The sequence below is a fragment of the Orbicella faveolata genome, unplaced genomic scaffold, assembly GCF_042242905.1.
Source record: "Orbicella faveolata isolate gen_17 unplaced genomic scaffold, um_ofav_v1 contig_13, whole genome shotgun sequence".
NCBI lineage: Eukaryota > Metazoa > Cnidaria > Anthozoa > Scleractinia > Merulinidae > Orbicella > Orbicella faveolata.
In genome coordinates this window covers 11045001-11052500 of record NW_028301540.1, presented here as the reverse complement: position 1 = coordinate 11052500, position 7500 = coordinate 11045001, and the positions used below count along the sequence as shown (strand labels likewise).

General features: G+C 40.4%; 2 pseudogenes across 1 annotated transcript in view; one reads left to right on the top strand and one right to left on the bottom strand.

Annotated features, from left to right (window-relative positions):
* Positions 1 to 7500, bottom strand: part of LOC110062677 (sodium- and chloride-dependent taurine transporter-like) — a 41101-nt pseudogene that overhangs the window by 31753 nt on the left and 1848 nt on the right. Inside the window, exons 2-5 of the transcript XR_016205966.1 lie at positions 3487 to 3637; positions 3142 to 3273; positions 2695 to 2932; positions 2171 to 2303 (exon numbers count right to left, since the gene is read on the bottom strand). The product of XR_016205966.1 is annotated as a sodium- and chloride-dependent taurine transporter-like (transcript). The remainder of the gene's footprint in view (positions 1 to 2170; positions 2304 to 2694; positions 2933 to 3141; positions 3274 to 3486; positions 3638 to 7500) is intronic.
* On the top strand, positions 56 to 1331 carry LOC149114976 (uncharacterized; annotated as a pseudogene).

Genomic DNA, 7500 nt, shown 5'->3' with positions numbered 1-7500 from the left:
TGTTATTAATGCCCTCGCTCTGTCAAGGATCTGGTATGTCGCCTCATTGGTGCATATGCCGCCCTAGGTCCTTGCTGAGCTCAACTCGATCATCTTCAAATTCTTTTGGAGTGGGAAGCGTGACCTTGTGGCTCGCAATGTAGTGATCCATGACCGTTCCAAGGGTGGCTTTTAAAGTTGCTCTTAAAGTTAATGCTCTTTTGGTGCAATGGATCCGCCGTTATCTGTGTTCCCCGAACAGCTGGGTCTCTTTAATGACCTGCTTTTTTTACCGTTTTGGAATAGACCCCATGAGTGTCTTTTCGGCGCCTTCGGTTTTCTCTCCCGCTGGGCTTCCTCCCTTTTATGCTGCCGTGCTGAATGCGTGGAAAGCCCTGAATGGCTCAGCCTCTCCAAATGGCTTGGTTGTACGCTCTCTGGCCGAAAATGTGATCTTCCGGCATCTTCCTTCTCTTGCAAATTGTGTTACCAGTTGAGTCTCCTCAATCATCCTTGTCGGCCTCATTGTGTTGCCAAATTCAGACCATCCTTTGGTGACCTCGACTGGCCTTCAACCTGGAAGTCTCTGTTTTTCTTGCCCTTGGACAGACAAGTCATTGATCTGAATTGGAAAGTAGCTCATGGGGTCTTGTACACCACTGAACGGCTATCCTCCTTCGGTTGCAACCTGCCTACCAATTGTTTTTGCGGTTATCACATGGAGTCCTCTGAACATCTCTTCTTTTCGTGTCCTCTCATCCAGAGTGGCATTGGCTTTGTTCAATCTCTGCTTCTTCGGGCTTCCCCCTTGGCTCCCTCCATAACTGTGCGGCACATGCTCTTTGGCTTTAGCAGCGACGAGCTTCTTTGTGTTCCTCGTGTTTTCCCCTACCTATTAAATCTCTGTAAGTTTTTGGTCTGGCAACGGAACGACCATCGCTTTCGCTCGGTGCCACCCACTGCTCTCAGGCTCCTGGCTTGTCTCAAGTCCAGGGCAAATTTCTATTTGCCTCTGTATTTCAAGCGTTTCCTCTCCCAGCGTCGTCGTCGCTTTTTCCATCGTCAATGGGGTGCTAATGGCGTCGTTGGCCGTGTCCCTCTTCCCTAAGCGTGGTCGCCTTTATTGGATGCACTGGGTTAGCGTTTTTAACTGCTTCTTCGGGTTTCTTCGCTTTTATCACATGTATTGAAGTCTTTGGTCTCTTTCTCTAGTCCTGGTCGCCTTTATTGGATGTACTGAGCTAGTCTTTTTAACTAGTCTTTCGCTTTTTCGCTTTTATTGCATGGGTTACTGTTTTAAACCGTGTCTATTGTCTTTCCTCTCTTTATGGTGGGGCGGGGTACGACTCCCCGGCGAATTTGGCGAGCCGGCCTCGTATGAAGGTGCTCCCCTTCCTTGGCGGTACTTGTTTTGTCCTTTCATGTATGCCTCTATGGTCGGTGGACATTGCACTGCGTCCATCGTACCGCCTTAAATACAAAAAAACAAATTTACTTGTGCTTGTTGTAATGCTTGCAATATCGGCGAAACTGGTCGTCATTTTTCCACACGCGTCCGTGAACATCTCTCTTCAGACAAATCCTCACACATCTTCAAACACTAACAAAGCTCAGAACGTTGTCCTCAATCTTGCTCTGCGGATTGTTTTGAAATCCTTGATTCCGCCCCTACCAAATTTCAACTTAAACTTAAGGAGGCTATGCATATAAATTGGGAAAAGCCCAATTTAAATCAACAATTTCATCACGTCAACCTGACACTTACGCTTTAGGTTTTATATTCTTTCAAACACTTTGTAACACACTCAAATTTGTTATTAATTTTTGTCACTTAATCATAGTTAATTATGCATGTTTCGCCTAGTTGTTATATAGTCCTAACGGTTTTTCAAATATTCTGTGACTGACGATGATGTTAGTAACATCGAAACATGTCTTATAAATTAAAAAATGTCGTAATCTTGTTAAAAATCCCAAAAATTAATTTGTAATGGCCTATCCATGTTGCCAATATTAAGTAAACGATTTATACCACAAAGGTTTCGCGTATGTTCTGTTTCACTTTTTGAAACCATTTTAAAACCGCCGTTGCTCTGCGTTGCATTGCGTTGCTTCACCTGGACATTTTGTACGTCATCTGTGAATTTTTTTAACAAACTAAAATGCAATTTTAAACAAAACGAACTGTCACCTTTCCACTGGATTTGACTCCTTTACACACGCATAAGTAACAAATGATCCAAGCTAACAACAGACACAATGCTAGGTCCCAGTTCACTTGACCTGGTTCACTCAAACCGCCAGATAGTCGTAAAACTCTGTAGCTATTACGAGAAAGAAAAGATGCAACCGTCAATTTGTTAACGCACCAGACAGCTTTGGTACCAATAAATAGCGAGTAAAAGTTGTTCTTCAGACTAGAGGTATGATATTTGAGATGGTCGTCTCTTTGTTTGGTCAATGACATTGCTTTTTCGGACAGCAATAACGTTTTAAACCATAGCGCCGGAAAAAAACCGGCAGTGCCTTCGTTTTGTCTTTAAGGTCTGAGAGGAGTACAGTGCTATGCGCGCAAAGGAACGGGATATTATAAGCCGCAAATGACAGGGAACCAGGTGGGCTCAGGTACGCACTCGCCCTCGATAACATTTTAGGTATTAAGAAAATAACATGCAATTATTTCATAATATTGTTATCAAATAAACTATTACTTACTCCCAATATTCCTGGCTTGCAGACACCTTATTTGCTATTGAATGGTTCTTGTGCATTCCGGAATGAGTGCCATTTTCGCTGTAATCCACACAGTTTGGAGTGTTCCATTCATTTCCACAATGTGACCAAGGAAGCCTTGACTGAAAGGACGCAAACATGTAAAACAGGGCCCAACCCAAAATCACCGTGTAGTAAATATTGATATACTGCATGACTAACACGCCTGCGTAGCCAATACCTGGTGAGGAAAAAAAACATGGCTGTCATAGAAGCATCAGGTTCCGATAACAATGAAATGGTATACCAAATTGTTTGCAGAAAAATCTTAAATTTGTGTTCCGTTGCAAATGAAATGTAGCCAGGCTTAGTTTCTACTGGGACCCTGGCCTTAGATTAAGAATATAGGGCGGAGATGTAGAAAATAAAGTATTCTTCACCAACTCATACCTTGAAAAAGAGGACAGATCTTCCATGCAGTGATCCCGCCTTCACTCGTGTACTGTCCCAAACCGATTTCCATAATCAAAACCGGAACACCGGCCACAACCAGGCAAATTAGGTAAGGAATGAGAAAGCAACCTTAAAATTTGAAAGCACGTGATATGGCAATGATCAATTTTTAACTCCATAAACATCTGAAATAATGATAAAATATTTATTAGAAAACTGCACTCAAAAGAGTTTTTACTCGAATAATGTTCCGCTACTGCAGCAGAACCATTTATTTCCTGCATGACTGACTTAGTAGAAGTAAAAGCAAAATGAAACTGAGAACATAATAGAAAACCTTACCTCCACCATTTTTAAAACACAGATAAGGAAACCGCCAAACATTTCCGAAGCCTATAGAAAACCCCATCAAAGCCAGTATAAAGTCGAACTTTGAACTCCATGTCTCCTGTTTATTCAGAGCTTCGACCATGTTTAGTTCTCACACTCAAAACTGTGTAGAGGAGAAAGTAATTACAACATTACTTTATATCTTGAAAGCAAAAGATAAGTATTAAACAAGTAACAAATCAAATGACATTGGATACTGTTTAAGTTATACTTGAGCCCTTCAGTAGACTGAAAAAGCTAATGAAGATATTTACTTTACTTCGCAAATTGAGCACACATCAATAATTTAAGAGTGACTTCTACATTTCAGTACAAACAACTGCAACTTCAATATGAAAGGCTTCGTTTATATTTCTTATTTCACTGGCTCCAGTGCTCCTAATTACCAATTAGCTCTATCAGAAAATTTTGCAGAATTTTGGTCATTTCAAGGTATCCTGTTTGACCGTAAGATTAGAGGCAATACCGTGAGTTAACAATGCTCCACAAAACGTGAGATTTTGGCGGTTTGCATTTGTGATCAGGATCTATAAAAGTCAAGGCCATGGTGAGGACGAACTATTTTGCCTTATAAGGCCCCGATCACACCAATGCGTTTCTAAAAGAATCTGTTTTCGTCTCGACGAACACGAAGCAAAGTATTGTCGACCACAGTAGCGTTTTCGTTTTGTTTTCACCTGTCCACACTAAATCGCTTTCATTCGAAAACGCATACTTTTCGATACGTTTTTCGTCTAAAGCTCCTCGAAAACGCTGATGGAAACGATAGTATATGACGCTTTTCTCGGCACCGTTTTCCAAAGCCTCCGTTTTCACCTACCCACGCTAAAAAAGATGCGTTTTCGAAAGCCTCCGTTTTCATCAGCGTTTTCGGTTGTGATACACGAAAATGCATCAAAAAAAGTATCCGTTTTCATACGAAAACGGATTAGTGTGTTCGGGGTCCTAGTTTCCAGCTTTCTTACATGTGTCTTAAGGTCAGTGTAAGCGTGACGGATAAAAGGACTATTGCTTTCTGATTCGGAGCTTCCATAATAGGTTCCTAGAAATGAAAATAAGTTCAACTTTAACGGCGCCCTGCTGTGATCTCAATGAAATTTAACATCATCGATTAGGCTGTTGCTCAAACTTTGCCGTGTTGTGGACTTTGTGTTTAGTCTCACACTGCTTTGTAGAATTTTTTGGGGCAAAATTAATTTACTGCAGATTGCATAAGAATAATTTGTAAGATGGAAGTCAGAAAAGTCAGAAAACTACCGTGACTGACAATGCAATCGGGCGTTGAACACTGATTTCGTTTGGTATTGAGATTTATGGAATTCGTCCATTGGTTGATACAAAGACTGATAGCCAAAAACAAAACGTTGTAAAGTAGGGAAACCGGCGTAAACTACTTTTACTGACCAAATCTTGACGACATTTCTTTTCTAAGAAGCATGCAAAAGTGAATCTCAATTTCCGCGTGTTAAACTGAGGAGTTCAGTCAAGTTATTTTGAGTTCGATCTTGGCGGCGTACAGAATCAACTTTAAATTGTAGGAGACCTGAATAAAGTACGCTACTAAGATGGAAAAACACAAAAAATATATATATCATTAAAGATTAGCGCGGATTACATTGGATTACGGATTGGTGGAGGCAGCGCGGCCGAGTGGTTTAGGGCGCCAGTGTTGTAATCTGGAGGTCCCAAGTTCAAGGCCTCCACCCTGCCACTAGCGGGATTTGTTTCTCGGTAGTCCCTCGGTCACGCTTTGTAAAGAGCCAACTGGTCTGCCCCGTGCATGCCAGTTGGGATTTTAACTATGTTACGTTTATTTGAAATATTTGTTTCCTTTGTTCCAGTGGCATGCCTGTAAACTAGCTAAGCTTAGTGCGTGTATAGCTGAGTGCACGACTACTATAAATAAGATTTACATTTTTCTTTTTTACACTTACATTTACATATTACGAACTTGAGTTGAAATTTCAAGATGCCTAAGCAGTGACGAAGCTCCTTTAACTCTGGGATCAATTTGTATGAACACAAGTGTCTCAAAAAGTTTAAGTACTTAAGTCAGAAAGCTTCAGTTAATTATAAATAGGTGAACGACATAAAGGATCGTGTTCATGAGAAAATAGTGACTTGGATATAAGCGTTCTCCAAAAGTACATTTGTACTATCCAAATATACCAGAATGTGTATATCCAGAACGCAAAAGTCAGCTGAAACATTTATATAAATAACACCAAAACAACTCCTCTAGAAGAGAATGCTAATTTTAATAAGCGGTACATTTGGTTGAACTAGCCATATTTCCATACTGTAGAGGAGAAAGTCCATTTGAACTTGTCCACAGTGTTCCGTGGTGCGGTTTTGGTTTATATCTATTCAGGAAGACCTTTGATTCAGATCTTGATGCAACCTGAAGGACGATATCATAGCTTCTAAGTCATTATCACCCTCTTAACCATCGTCTTCTTGATGCTCATTGCCTACCATTTCAATATCTGCAAAGGTGTGTTTTGGTTCTAAGTACAGAATTGTGCCGTCTAGAAGAAAGTCACGACACACGACGCCATCTTTATTTTCGAGGTTGCGATCAAAGAACAAAACTTTCCCCTACCCCCTAGAATATGCAAAGGACCAAAACATAGTAGGTACCAAAGTAATCTCCGAGGAGTGGGCAAGAGGAAATTTCTTAGTATTTTCAAAGGGCCACTTGCCTCACCTACACTGCGAGAGAGTTTATAACGCCCCCCAGCTACCCCTACACGAAGTTAACGGAGTTAACAATGAAAAGTTTAACAGATTTGGTTACGGTCTTTTGGTATGTCGTCATAATGCGTCCAGCTGGCAAACATAATGAAATCTGAGGGCCACATTTTCGATCAGGAACCAGCATTTTGCTTACTTGAAGTATCTTTGCCAACATTCTAACCTCAATAGTACTTCGCATTAAAAACGGTGTTAAGATGCCAAACATGAACTTCTACCATCTTCAGAATCTTGAATGGATTCCAGATGATTTTCCTTTCAATAGGGATATTTTTTTAAACGTTTCATCGTTCTCAATAATAGTAAATATCAAGTACAAAATGTCAGTGCCAAGCGCGATGAATTGTTAAGAATATAATTGTACACCTAGCGTGCAAAACGTTCACCTAAAACTGTGTTTCCTAGCCTGAAATGTCAGTCATCTCCCGCCCGGGGATTAAGCTGAGGGCGGAAGCTGACGGCATGTGACAGACATCTCAGGCTATGTCTTCCTTTATACCTATAATTACATTTACAACTAGTAGTTTATCAAAGATTATGAGGGTACGTTCGACGCCTTCATAGTATTTATACCTTAAATATGTGGTTTCACTAGCTGACTTTCAGCCTCTGTCTATTGCTAAAATCAACGTTTTTCATCGACAAACGAGGTTTTACAGATAGATATATCATAGCGTCAAAGTCCATGACAGTTTAAGAGGTCCCCTGTACAAACTATGATTTGTTGACACCTTGCGTGACAGCGTCAAGCTGCGCCAGTTCCGTAGACTCACAAGTTTAGTAGTACTAAAACATTTACATTTATAGCCTTCAAATTTCGTGCTAAACATTCTCACATTAACTGGTAATGCTAAAGCGAAAGCTAATTTGTAAAACTATATTTTACGAATATTATTTTAAACTGGAAGGACAAATATCAGCAAACATTTGCAATCGCGTGCTCGTTTATTGTAACTACGTGCAACTGATCTGAGTATTTTCCCTGATGAATAAAGTAGACAGTATTTATGTAACTTGCCGTTCCTTGGTTCAGGCTCACCCTTATGGATCTTGCCTTAAGAGTACTTTTCCACCGATTCCAAACAATATTCGACCGGATAAAGACTGAGCTACATGTATCTGTCTCGACTGGAACTATTAAATCAACAAATGCAATCAAAACAAAGGCAACCCAAAGTCGTGTTGTTCGTTAACATATAAAATATAAAACAA